The following is a 1,437-nucleotide window of genomic DNA, read 5'->3' as shown; positions in this document are numbered from 1 at the left end:
AATGGTAGTTACTCTGCCATCTGGAAGCTTGACATAATGAAATGGTAGTTACTCTGCCATCTGGAAGCTTGACATAATGAAATGGTAGTTACTCTGCCATCTGGAAGCTTGACATAATGAAATGGTAGTTACTCTGCCATCTGGAAGCTTGACATAATGAAATGGTAGTTACTCTGCCATCTGGAAGCTTGACATAATGAAATGGTAGTTACTCTGCCATCTGGAAGCTTGACATAATGAAATGGTAGTTACTCTGCCATCTGGAAGCTTGACATAATGAAATGGTAGTTACTCTGCCATCTGGAAGCTTGACATAATGAAATGGTAGTTACTCTGCCATCTGGAAGCTTGACATAATGAAATGGTAGTTACTCTGCCATCTGGAAGCTTGACATAATGAAATGGTAGTTACTCTGCCATCTGGAAGCTTGACATAGGCATACTCAAGATTGGCTTCCAATATTTCAACCTCACCCACCAGGGATTGTTCTTGCTATCCCACGTTTGCTGTCTTTAAGGGGGCCGGGCCTTTATGAATGAGCCTTGTAGGTAATATTCAGCCTGATGTGGACCTCCTAGAATGCTGAAAGAAATGCTAGTGCGGTGTACAGTTAGTAGAAGTGCACAACAATGATCAGATAGAATGGAGTGCATCTGGGAGAACTGTTTCCCACTGAGATACATCAAGGTTCTCTGTTCTGAGAGCCAGCATTATGATCTTCCATATAATTCCAATATACCTTTTGACCTGTCATTACCCCTAGGGTTGTAGGGAGTAGTCCGACTGGTAGCTACCCATTTCTATTATGCAAAATCCTTTAGCTCTCCTGACATGAAGGCACACCTTTGTCAGAGTGGATATTCGCTGGCATAACAAACATGGCAAACATCTGTATCAAACATCTGATAACAGTTCTGGTAGTCATGTTAGGGGCTAGGGAAGACTATTGGAAACCATGAGAATTCATCAAGGACAGTATTTCTTGATTGTGATGGAAGTCGGCCTTTAAAATCCAAGTTCAGCCTTTTGTACAGCTGGGTTGCCTTAATCAGTAGGCCAGAGTCCGATTTGTAGAACTGAAGTTTGAGTTCAGAGCATATTTGACGAGGCAGTGATTCTTTTATCATCATCGATAGAATAGGGCAGATTTCAACCACGGACAAAGGCACCATTCAAAACACTCCGGGGTGGCAAAGGTTTTCATGTAGTTCCCTGAGTTTATCTGTAGTAGTAGCACCACACACATGTGAGAGTGCATCAGCAGGAGTATCTTCTTTACCTGGGCAGCACACAATATGGTTTTTGATTTTGCTAGCAGATTTAGGGTCGAACATGAACTCCACACCGAGCTGATCTGTAATAAGCTTAAAGTGATGTCCAACAAGATAGTGTTTCCACTTTCTAAGGGCTTTTACTGAGGCATATGCTTCTTTCTC

The sequence above is a fragment of the Panulirus ornatus genome, chromosome 70 (assembly GCF_036320965.1).
Source record: "Panulirus ornatus isolate Po-2019 chromosome 70, ASM3632096v1, whole genome shotgun sequence".
In the NCBI taxonomy this organism is placed as follows: domain Eukaryota; kingdom Metazoa; phylum Arthropoda; class Malacostraca; order Decapoda; family Palinuridae; genus Panulirus; species Panulirus ornatus.
This window is presented reverse-complemented; position numbering follows the sequence as displayed.